Source organism: Sus scrofa, chromosome 2 (genome assembly GCF_054392235.1).
Source record: "Sus scrofa isolate SSC_HxYL_T2T_F1_AM1 chromosome 2, Sscrofa_HxYL_maternal_Yorkshire_Landrace_v2.0, whole genome shotgun sequence".
In the NCBI taxonomy this organism is placed as follows: domain Eukaryota; kingdom Metazoa; phylum Chordata; class Mammalia; order Artiodactyla; family Suidae; genus Sus; species Sus scrofa.
The window spans coordinates 140,944,323-140,956,708 of NC_139384.1; positions in this window are offsets into that span (position 1 = coordinate 140,944,323).

The following is a 12,386-nucleotide window of genomic DNA, read 5'->3' on the forward strand; positions in this document are numbered from 1 at the left end:
GATATTCCCAGGGTAGCAGATATTGTAAAAAGGAATAGCATTCCAAAGTGTCATCTCTACAAACTGAAGCCACATCGGATTAAAGGTAAAACAATTAAATATTAAATATTAATGATACAGCAATTCCTGTTAAATTCCTGTTTATGCTTAGAAAAAACATTAATAAACCAATAAGGAAATGATATTATGAGTGAAAATCAGCAAACCCAGTAAACAGAAGAGTAACAGAGAACTTGAGATAATAAAGCCACTTGAAAAAGGAAATGAAAAGGAGTTTCCATCGTGGCTCAATGGTTAATGAATCCGACTAAGAGCCATGAGGTTGCAGGTTCAATCCCTGGCCTTGCTCTGTGGGTCAAGGATCTGATTAGACCCCTAGCCTGGGAACCTCCTTATGCCATGGGTGCAGCCCTAGGGATTGGAAAAAAAAAAAAAAAAAAAATAAGTGGATTTGAGAAAGAAGAAAATAAACTTTCTGGAAATGAAACATATCATCATTTAAATTGTCAGAGTTAAACAGCAGATTACACTCAGTTGAAAAGGAATCTACAGCAGCCTTGGAATTGTGCCAGGCAAATCTGCAAAGATTTTTTTTTTAGGAACAACTAATTCCTACCTATGAATAAAATAGTTTACCTAAATGCCATGATTCTGAGCACATTGTAAACCTAATGTGGCCTCAATCTATATGAAGAAAAATTGATAAATGTAAAGTTGCCTTTAAAAATTGTATAATTTTTTAAAATTTTAAACAAGAAAAGCTGAAAGAATTTCAAGGAAAAGTGAAAAATATCAAAAATTGGGGAAAAGAAATCATGTTTGAAAAAATATAACATGTCTGTGTGTTGTGTGTATGTAGATGTAATAATATAGACATAAGGAGTTCCCGTCATGGTGCAGCGGAAAGGAATCCAACTAGGAACCATGAGGTTGCGGGTTCGATCCCTGGCCTCTCTCAGTGGGTTAAGGATCAGGTGTTGCTGTGAGCTGTGGTGTAGGTTGCAGACATGGCTGGGATCCTACATTGCTGTGGCTGTGGTGTAGGCCAGCAGTTGTAGCTCCGATTTGACCCCTAGCCTGGGAGCCTCCATATGCCACAGGTGCGGCTCTAAAAACAAAAGCAAAAAAAAAATAATAATAATAATAATATAGACATAAGTATAGACATGGATAAAGACATAGTTGTATTTGTGTCTTTATATATGATTTAATGGACTGTGAAGCTGGTTTTTATAAAACCAGTTAATCTGTCAACTTTTGGGGCTTTGCTCCTGAATGCCATCTTGTCAAGTCCAGCTCTCCCAGTCCTTTTTGGGAAATAAAAGCCTAGTCCAGTCCAGTATAAACAACTCTACCCTCTCTCACAACCTTAGACTCTGTCTTTCCTGGGCTCAGCTGTCAGTGGCGTAAAAAGCCCACAACTGGGAGCAGAGTGTGGTTAACTTCTTTCCTCTTCCTTGGCACACTGCCTTCTTCACTTCCTCGATGTGTTTTTGGCCAGTGGGCAGAGGAAGTGGGGCATAAATGGGGATTAAGGAAAATGGAACAATTTTTTGAGGCTCACAGGGTTGCAGTTTGGTATGAAGCTTTGCTTTGTACGCCACACCCTAATTATGACTCTTTAAGAGACAAGACGGTGAAAAAAAATTTTTTTTAGATATCCCTTATTATTGGCAGTTTATCAACTAGCAGTTTCCAGCTGCTAACAGTCCTCCCCTCTGTTTCAGTCCCTCCATCCCTCCTAAGTCATGCTCTTGGAAGAGGCTGCCTCCCAAGCATCCACAAAATCTTGAGAGAACTAAGTATCCATTTTTGCTAACGGATTGTGAAAGTACAGCCCAAATCCAGGTCGACTTCCAGTCATGTTCTTACCTTTACCGTATTTATTCATGACTCAGGTACCTATTACAGTGTCCCCAAATTCTAGGGAACACCTGTCTGGCTCTCTGATTGGTTCCTTTGAAACACGCTCCTTGATTAAAATGAGAATAGCCTTAGCACCACCTCTGGAAGGAGAGGAGAAACATCATGGCTCTCCAACTCTCTTTCTAAAGCAACATTTCCTCTCTGACCTCTTTATCAACACATAACTAGTTCCCTGGCTGGTCTCATGCACCCTTGAAGTCCACGGTGAGTTCAGGGTTGCAAAACCTGCCTCACATTCTCTTAGAACGCCCAGCAAAGATGTACATTGACAGCTGTGCAACTTCTGCAAAACACCTTCACAAGAAAAAACAATAAAAAAGTAGCAGTTAACATATTGTTACACACACACCACCCTGTAGTTATACCTTAAATCCTTTAAAAATCCACATGTAAGTCTTAACACATATCAAAGAACTGATATAATACAGACTGTGTTCTTGTATCTCAGTGCAATGAGATTAGATATCAATCAATGAAAAGACAAAATCTTCATAAACTGGAAAATTTAAAACACTATTCTAAATGAATCCTGGGTCATAAAAGAAGAATAATGAAGTTAGAAAATAATTAGAATGAAATTACAAAGAAAATCCCTATGTATCAAAATTTATGTACCTAAAATCTAATTTAAAGGGATATTTAAATGTATATAATAGGAAAAAAACTTAACTGTGTAGACTAAGGATTTTAAACTTTACTAGATGTCGGTAGAATGTTGCTTATAGATTTTATTGTATTAGATCATCTATACTCTGTGACTTCTAGAAAAACAATTCTTATTTTTTCATTTTAATTTTTGAGCATCTATAATTTCTTTTTTTAAAAGTCTAGGGAAATTTGGGGTCTTAAAATGAAGAGTCAGTCTTCAGTTGCAAAGGCAGTAAAGCTCTGAAAGCACAAAAGGAAACATTTTTAAGCTTTGAGCTCCCTCTACTGGCCCAAAGAAAAAAATCCCTAAAAATAATACGGAACTTCATTTAGGTTATAAACCCTATACAAAGATGTTGAAAAATTATCGGAACTATATACACTGCTGCTTCACTCTACGTGGAGCACTCCTTTGGCCAAGAACTAACGTGTACCCAAATGATCCTGCAGGAAGAGTCTATCCATTTCACCTACACCACTGATGAGCGATAGAGTATCTCGCCCCCTAGTGGATATCTGAAAAAATGACAGCGATATTTTCAAAACTAGGAAATTAAATTATTCAATCATACAATTCAGATAGCTCTGGTTGAGGCCTCAGTATTCTTTAGTCCATTCTCTCATTTCATGCTTGAAGAGGTGTAACAAACTTACTTATGACAAGAAGAGAATGTCTTGGCAGTTCCTGTTGTGGCGCAGCGGAAACAAATCCAACTAGGAACCATGAGGTTTCGGGTTTGATCCTTGGCCTTGCTCAGTGGGTTAAGGATCCGGCCGTTGCCTTGAGCTATGTTGTAGGTTGCAGAGGCGGATCGGATCCCGTGTTGCTGTGGCCGTGGTGTAGGCCGGCCGTAACTCTGATTAGACCCCTAGCCTGGGAACCTCCATATGCTGCAGGGGCAGCCCTTAAAAAAAAAAGAAAGAAAAGAAAAAAAAGAAAAGAGACAATGTCTTCTCAATGTATATATGTTGGTGATTACTACTAAATATCTTTTTATGTTTCTAAATCCTTTTAGATTGCTTATTTGACTAGCACATTATTTACTAATACATGGGTTGAATTTTTCTTTTAAAGTTCTCGTAAGACACGTCATTACTGTAAAACTGTCATAATCTCATATATTCAAAGCGAAAATATTTATTGAGTACTCAGACCCTTGAGCAGCAACAATAAATAAAGTCTCTGTTCTTGTGGAGTTTATAGTCTAGTAGACAGAAACATACACTTTAAAAAATTCCATGAAAACCAAGAGGAAAATGGAAAGTGACATTTTATAGTGAGTGTTCTTGTGGCCAGCAGTGCCTCATTTATCAATAACTTGGTCATGCCAGGGGATTATGAGAGTCCACTCTGGATTCATAGGGCTTGCTTGAAGCCTGTTGCCAGCAATACATGCTCTTTAACCTGAGAAACAAACTTATTCTCTCTGCTGTGAAATGAAGGTAATAATAATACCTATTTGAGAAGCTTCTGACAAAAATGTAATCTAGGTAATAGGAAATAGTGAATGCACAGCAAATATGAATTGTAGCTATGATCACATTGTGAACTGGAGTGCTCCTGAGGTCATTTAGCTCGCAAAATCTTTATTAGCACCTGGAAGCAGGACAGAAAAATAAGAACTGTACGTAACTCAAGGCAGCTGATAGCATATGTAAAAAGAGATGGTGTGAAATATTAAAGCATTGAAAGAAAATACTACCAATGTAGAGTTCTGTAACTAGCAAATTATCTTTCAGAAGTGAAGGAGAAATAAAAACTTTCCTAACAAACAAAAAATTGAAGGAATTTCTTCACTGCCTAGTGAGAAATATTTTAAAAAGTTCTTCTTCCGAAAGAAAATAATATAGCTTAGAAATCCTGATCTATATAAAAAGAACATTAGATAAAATAAAATACAGTATTCTATTTTTCTTATTTGTTTGTTTCAATTAAAGTATGTTAATTTGCGCTGTTTTTCCAATTTCTGCTGTACAGTCAAATGACTCAGTCACACATATATACATATTCTTTTTTTTAATCATTTTCCATCATGGTCTTTCCCAGCAAATTGGATATAGTCACCTGTGCTATTTTGTAGGTCCTTGTTGTTTATACATTCTAAATGTAGTAGTTTGCATCTACTAACCCCAAACTCTGAGTCCCTCCCACTCCCCCTCGGCAACCATGAGTCTGTTCTCCATGTCTGTGAGAGAAGATAGGTTCATTTGTGCAATATTTTAGATTCAACATTTAAGTGGTATGTAGCATTTGTCTTTATCTTTCTGACCTCACTCAATATGATAATCTCTAGGTCCATCCATGGTGCTAAAATGGCATAATTTAGTTCTTTTTATGGCTGAGTAGTATTCCATTGTATGTAAATACCACATTTTCTTTTCTTTCTTTCTTTCTTTCTTTCTTTCTTTCTTTCTTTCTTTCTTTCTTTCTTTCTTTCTCTTTCTCTCTTTCCCTCTTTCTCTCTTTCTCTCTTTCTTTCTTCTTTTTTTTTGGCTTTTAGGGCCACACTTGTGGCATATGGAAGTTTCCAGGCCAGGGGGCAAATCAAAGCTGCAGCTGCTGGCCACAGCCACAGCCACGCAGGATCTGAGCTGCATCTTTGACCTATATCACAGCTCACAGCAGCACTGGATCCATAACCCACAGAGCAAGGCCAGGGATCAAACCCGAATTCTCATGGATACTAGTTGGATTCATTACCACTGAGCCACAATGGGAACTCCTGCACCACATTTTCTTAGTCTCCTCCTCTGTTGATGATCATTTAGGTTGTTTTCATGTCTTGGCTGTTGTGAATAATGCTGCTGTGAACGTGGGGTGCATGTATCTTTTCAAATTACGGTTTTCTCTGGATGTATGTCCAAGAGTGGGATTGCTGAATCATACGGTAATTCTTTATTTAGTTTTCTAAGGAACCTCCATACTGTTTTCCATAGTGGTTGTACCAGTTTACATTCCCAAGAACACTGTAAGAAGGTTCCCTTTTCTCCATCCCCTCTCCAGCATTTGGTGTTTATAGACTTATTAATGATGACCATTCTGACCTGTGTGAGGTGGTACTTCATTGCAGTTTTGATTTACATTTCTCTAACATTAGTGGTGTTGAGTACTTTTCACGTGCCTACTGGCCATCCACATGGTTTCTTTGGAGAAATGTCTATTTAGGTCTTATACCCATTTTTCAGTTGGGTTTTTTTTTGTGGTTGTCGTTGAGTTGTATGAGTTGTTTGTATATTTTGAAGGTTAAGCCTTTATGGGTTGCATCTTTTGCAGCTATTTTCTCCCATTTTTGTTTTGTTTATGGTTTCCTTTGATGTGCAAAACTTGTTAGTTTGATTAGTTCCCACTTGTTTATTTTTGTTGTTAATCTCTACTGCCTTGGGAGACTGACCTAAGAAGACATTTCTATGATTTATGTCAGAGAATATTTGACTCATGTTCTTTTCTAGGAATTTTTATGGTGTCATGTCTTATGTTTAAGTCGTCAAGCCATTTTTAAAAATTTTATTATAGTTGACTTACAATGTTCCATCAGTTTCCACTGTACAGCAAAATGACCCAGTCATATATATATGTGTGTGTGTGTGTGTGTGTGTGTGTGTGCATGTATATATATACTTTCTCTTATTATCTTCCACCATGTCCTATTACAACTGATTCGATATAGTTCTCTGTGCTATACAGCAGGATCTCATCGCTTAGGGGTACATGAATCTTTTGAATGAAAGTTTTGTCCAGATGGATGCCCAAGAGTAGGATTGCTGGATTATTTGGTAATTCTGTATTTAGTTTTCTGAGGTATCGCCATGCTGTTTTCCATAGTGCTTGTACCAGCTTACATTCCCACCAGTGAAGGAGGGTTCCCTTTTCTCCACGCTCTCTCCAGCATTTTTTATTTGTAATCTTATTAATAATAGCCATTCTGACCAGTGTGAGGTGGTACCTCATTGTAGTTTTGATTTGCGTCAAATCAAATAATAATTTCTCTAATTTTTAGTGTTGTTGAGCATTTTTTTTTTTTTCATGTGCCTGGTCACCATTGTATGTCTTCTTTGGAGAAATGTCTGTTTAGGTCTTCTGCTAATTTTTCAACTGGGTTTTTTTCTTTGTTTGCTGTTGAGCTGTATGAGTTGTTGGTGTATTTTGAGATTAAGCCCTCATCAGTTGCATTATTTGCAGCTATTTTCTGCCATTCCATAAGGTTGTCTCTTTTGTTTATTTGTTTGTTTTGCTGTGCAAAGTCTTCTAAGTTTGATTAGGTCCCATAGGTTTATTTTTGTTTTTATTTCTCTTGCTTTGGGAGACTGACCTAAGAAAACATTTGTATGGTTGATGTCAGAGGGTGTTTTGCCTATGTTCTCTTCCGGAAATTTTATTGTGTTGTGTCTTATGTTTAAGTCTTTAATACATTTGTAATTTATTTTTGTGCATGGTGTGAGGGTGTGTTCTACTTTCATTGATTTACAAGCAGCTGTCCAGTTTTCCTAGCACCACTTCCTGAAGAGATGGTCTTTTTCCCATTTTATATTCTTGCCTCTTTCATCAAAGACTAATTGGTCTGGATTTATTTCTGGGCTCTCTATTCTGTTCCACTGATCCTATTTCTGTTTTCGTACCAGTTCCACATGTCTTGATTACTATAGCTTTGTAATATTTTCTGAAGTTCAGGAGAGTTATGCCTCCTGCTTGTTTTTTTCCCCTCAGAATTGCTTTGGCAAATCTGGGTCTTTTATGGTTCCATATAAATATTTGTTCTAGTTCTGTGAACATGTCACGGGCAATTTGATAGGGATTGCATTAAATCTGTACATTGCTTTGGGTAGTATGGCTTTTTTTTTTTTTTTTCCCCGTCTTTTTTCCATTTCTTGGGCTTCTCCTGCAGCATATGGAGGTTCCCGGGCTAGGGGTTGAATTGGAGCTGTAGCCACTGGCCCACGCCAGAGCCACAGCAATGTGGGATCCGAGCCTCATCTGCAACCTACACCACAGCTCACAGCAACGCCAGATCCTTAACCCACTGAGCAAGGCCAGGGATCAAACCCACAACCTCATGGTTCCTAGTAGTGGCTCGTTAACCACTGAGCCACAATGAGAACTCCAAGTATGGCCATTTTAACAATATTAATTCTTCCAATCCAAGAGCATGGGATATCTTTCCTTTTCTTTGAATCCTCTTTAATTTCCTTTATTAATATTTTATTGTTTTCGGCATAAAAGTCTTTCACCTGCTTGGTCAGGTTTATTCCTAGGAAAATTTTTTTTTGGTGTAATTTTAAAAGATAATTTTTTGTATTTCTTTTATGATATTTCATTCTTAGTATACAAAAATGCAAACTGATTTCTGAATGTTAATCCTATATCCTGCTACTTTGAATTGGTCAATCAGATGAAGTAGTTTTGTGTGGAGTCCTTAGGGTTTTCTATATATAATATCATGTCATTTGCATATAGAGAAAGTTTTACTTCTCTGTTCCAATTTGGATACCTTTTATTTCTTTTTCTCTTTTGATTCTGTGGCTGGGACTTCCTATACTATGTTGAATAAAGGTGGTGAGAGTGGACATCCTTGTCTTGTCCCAGATTTTAGTGGGAAAGTTTTCAGCTTTTCTCCATTGAATATTGGCTGTGGATTTGCTATAAATGACTCTTATTAAATTGAGATATATTCCCTCTATATCCACTTTGGTAAGAGTTTTTATCATGAATGGACCTTTTCTATCATGAAGAGAATAAAGTGAGGAAGAACTTAGAGAAAGTAAAATAAAATATTTTATTTTTTTTATCCTTGATTAATCTAACAGATAACCATTTATTCAAAATAATAATAGCAACAGTGTATTCAGTGACCATAGCTTATAGATAAATGGAATGAGGGATGGGAGGGAGGAATTGGAAATACTGTGTTATAAGGAATTTGTATTACTTGTGAAGTGATGTAGTGTTATTTGAAAGTAGTCATAAATGTATATTGCTAACTCTAGGTTAACACACAAAAAATTAGAGCATAATTTATGTAATTAAGAAAAAGAGAAAAATAAAGTCAAATAAAATGGTCAATTAAAATCACAGAAGCCAGGAAAAAAAGAGTGGCAAACGAAAAAAGAAACCAAAAACAAAGGCAATTAATAGAAAATTTGTTTTTTTAAAAAAGTAGCTATAAATCCTGATATTTCAATAATTACTTTTAGGAGTTCCCTGGTGCCCTAGAGGTTAAGGATCTGGCATTATCGCTGCTGTGACACAGGTTCAGTTCCTGGCCTGGGAACTTCTACATGCCGTAAGCATGGCAAAAAAAAAATAATAATAATAAAAAAATAATTAAAAAGGAAGGAGAAAGAGTTTTAGAATCTGATAAGGATTTGAATCCTGCTACTTATAATTTTCTTGGCAGAAAATAAAGATAATAATATTTGCCTCCTAGAATTGTTTGGAGTTTGAGTGAGCTAGCACAGGAAAAGCTCCAGAGAGAGCCTGACACAGTAGGCATTCAGCATTTCTGAACTCCTTGAGCTTTTCTCTCCTTTGTGGATAGTAATGCTTACGAGTTACTAAATGTTGCAGGACAGAATGGGGCAAGAAATTGCCAGGAGTGGGGCAGAATCAAAAGTACAGTTGAAGATGCAGGAAATGATTTAACAAGGAGATCAACTTTTAGCCTTGTAAAGAAGCCAAACTCCTATTTCCTCTTAATCTTCAAGTACAACATCGAGGTTTACAACAAGAAGCATCCTCTGTTCTTTGGATGGTAGCAGTTCAAATTCCACGTTCAGGGCCTGATCTTCATTTCACTGACCCCCTTAACAGGCTCCAATTTCACGAGCTCTATAAAGTATTTCATTTTCATGAATATTCTCAAAAGCAAAGTCCATGTTACTTCGCTTCTCCAAACTTAACTGAAAAGCATTGCCTCCCATAATGCTTCCTTGTGGCTCTGTCCCCAGATATTTCTGAAACTGTAAGATCTCAGAATTGCCCAGAGCCACTGGTTTTCGTATTTTGCCTGCTCTGATGTTCTGCTGCCTAGGCTTGGTTTGTGGCTTGTCCTAGACTCTGATTTTGCCTCTCAGATTAGTTGTAAGGGTTTGAGATTGGAGATACAGACTAGAAGACTAATGCTTAGGAATTGTGTTAAACCAATAAATCACGTAACATAAGTGATTTAAAAATATGAAGGCTGGCGCTCCCTTCCTGGCTCAGTGGTTAACGAACCTGACTAGGATCCATGAGCATGTGGGTTCGATCCCTGGCTTTGCTCGGTGGGTTAAGGATCCCATGTTGCCTTGAACTGTGGTGTAGTTTGCAGATGTGTCTCAGATTCTGAGTTGCTGTGGCTGTGGCATAGAACAGGAGCTATAGCTCCAATTCGACCCTTCGCCTGGGAACTTCCATATATTGCAAATGTGGCCCCAAAAAGCAAAAATAAAATAAAAATAAAAATATAAAGGTAATCCTACCAAAAATATATAATCAGCTAAAATGGGATGGTAGCAGTAAGAAAAGGCCATGGGCATATACTGGTTTCATCTTTATTCACAGCTGGGAGTCAAAAAGTGTTATGCAGAGTCAAATATATTACATAAGGTAATAATTAAAAGGTAATCATTAGAACAAAAACATGAACTCTAAATTATCAGATAATACACATGCATACAAAACATTATAGACAATATAATGACAGATCATAAAAAGAAAATCAATAGAAAATATAGCATAATATGTCAGATGAAAACTAAACACATATGTCATATAAAGGTAAGTTTATTAACTCCTCAGTGAAAGAAATTGAATTATAAAAAATTTTTTTTTCTTTTTAGGGCTGCACCTGAAGCATATTTAAATTCCTGGGCTAGGGCTCGAATCCAAGCTGCAGCTGCTGGTCTACACCACAGGTGCAGCAGCACCAGACCTGAACCACATCTGTGAACTACACTGTAGCTGTGGCAATGCCAAGTCCTTAATCCACTGAGCAAGGCCAGACATCCTCACAGATACTAAGTCAGGTCCTTAATCCACTGAGCCACAAGGGGAACTCACTATAAAACAAAATTTAATTATATTTTCAAATTCAGGAGACACATCTAAGATAAAATAACTCATAAAAATTTAAAATGGAAGGATAAACAAAGTCCTATCAGGCAAATATGAAGAAAATGATAAAGAATACAATCTACTTTGATGATCTTATCACTTAAACACCTAATCAATCAAACAATCTTGTTTCAAAATAATTAAAGCAAAAATTACAGGAAACATAAGAGGAAATAGAGACACTTAGGTTATAGCAGATTTTAATTCCAATATCTCAGTTCATGACATAAATGAATAAGAAATAAGTTTGTTAATGAAATATACAATTAATATGAGGTAGTTAAATTATTTTGCATGTAAATTAATTATACTTCAATAAAAAAGTTGTTTTACATAGAATTAAGTTCCATGACTTCACATTCTTTTTATATACCCATAAAACATTGGAGTTAATTGGACATTTTTTAGGACAGAAAACCTTCATCTATTTAAGAAAATTAAGTGTTAGAAATAAATAAGTGTAAATGCTGTAATGAATTGGCAGGCAAAAGCAAATGAATTCATTGGCTATTGGAAACAAAATCAATATGATGAAATAGTCTTTCTACATAAAAGCAATAATCAATTAAAAATGCAATAGAAGAAAATATTCTATTGATAATGGCAAGAAAGAGATAAAATACCTAAGAAAAATATACAAGGAGTACTTAAGTTCTATATTTTTATTTATTTATTTATGTATGTATTCGCTTTTTAGGGCCACACCAGGCATATGGAGGTTCCCAGGCTAGGGGCTGAATCAGAGCTAGAGCTGCCAGCCTATGCCACAGCCACAGCAACACCAGATCCGAGCCACGTCTGTAACCTACAACACAGCTTATGGCAATGCTGGATCTTTAACCCACTGAGCAAAGCCAGGGATCAAACCTGCAATCTCATGGTTCCTAGTCAGATTTGTTTTCACTGTGCCACAACAGGAACTCCAAAGTTCTATATTTTTAAAAATCAAATGCTATCAGGCACCTAAAAAGTTTTGGATAAGGAGAGAGAGCATTATATTTTGAATGGATAAGGAATGGGGTCCCACTGTACAGCACAGGAAACTATATCTGTTCTCTCAGGATAGAACATGAGGCAAGATAGTATGAGAAAAAGATATATACACATATATGTATATATATATATGAGAAAAATTCATATGTATATGACTGGGTCACTGTGACATACAGAAGAAATTGACATAACACTGTAAATCAACTATACCCTAATAAAAAATAAATAAAAAAATAAGAAGTTAGAGCATTATGAAGATGTCAATTTGCTTTAATGCAATCTGTTTATTTGATAGGATCTCAATAAAAATATCATCTGAGTTTTACTGTAATATAAAGTGACAGGTCATAAAAATCTAATAAATTTCATTCTATAAAGATAGAAGAATTTCCTTTTTTTTTTTTTTTTTTTTTTGGTCTTTTTAGGGCTGCACCCAAGGCATGTGGAAGTTCCTAGGCCAAGGGTTGAATCAGAGCTGTAACCACTGGCCTGTGCCACAGCCACAGCAATGCCAGATCTGAGCTGTGTCTGTGACCTACAGACCTACACCACAGCTCACAGCAATGCTGGATTTTTAACCCACTGAGCAAGGCCAGGGATCGAACCTGTATCCTCATGGTTACTTGTGTTCTGCTGAGCAATGAAGGGAGCTCCAAAGATGGAAGAACCTCTGCCTGGCAAAACACACACACACACACACACACACACACACACACACACACACACACAC